Source organism: Opisthorchis viverrini, assembly GCF_000715545.1.
Source record: "Opisthorchis viverrini unplaced genomic scaffold opera_v5_50, whole genome shotgun sequence".
NCBI classification, from domain to species: Eukaryota; Metazoa; Platyhelminthes; class Trematoda; order Opisthorchiida; family Opisthorchiidae; genus Opisthorchis; species Opisthorchis viverrini.
This window is the reverse complement of record NW_008751706.1, coordinates 227,983-228,553: the sequence shown is the minus strand read 5'-3', so window position 1 is coordinate 228,553 and position 571 is coordinate 227,983. Positions and strand designations below refer to the sequence as shown.

The window sequence follows — 571 nt, the reverse complement described above, 5'->3', positions numbered from 1 at the left end:
CCTCGAATCTATACAACAAGTCATCCGAACCGGCGTCTTGTGCTGTAAAGCAAGTGGCTGATGGCGGCCCACGAACGCAATGAACTACATAGGTAATGGTCATCACACTTCAGGCCCCCTGTTTCCCGAAGGTTGCTTTGGCTATGCACCAGTAAAATAAAAGGGGCAATTTGATGAGAGAAAACGGTTCAGGCGGAAAGGCATGCCAGTAAAAACTGAGTCGCGAAGATACCACAAACAAAGATTAAGAATGACCCCCTATCAACTACAGAAAACAAGCAAACTCCAGACCTGCAGAGCGTCATCCCATCGGAGCGGACTCGGATCATCACAACGCGTATTCTCACCATCACCATTAGTATCTGAACTTGATCTGGTCGATACCTAATGGTCACCCACGGACTTGACCGCTCGTTAGGGGCAGGCTGGAATTAGAAAAATAACGAACTACTCAGTGTTTATGAGTAGGCGAATCTAAAAGGTAAAACGTGTCCAGCATTGCGGATTGTACTCACCTCCTAAGTTCCCGCCCGGTAAAGATGGACGAGCGGGCGAGAGTAGATACTCGAAC

General features: G+C 48.2%; 1 protein-coding gene across 1 annotated transcript in view; it reads right to left on the bottom strand.

Moving 5' to 3' along the window:
- T265_13261 (hypothetical protein) overlaps positions 1-571 on the bottom strand; it is a gene marked incomplete at both ends in the record, with an annotated part of 26,767 nt that overhangs the window by 22,196 nt on the left and 4,000 nt on the right. The gene's annotated exons all lie outside the window — the stretch shown is intronic.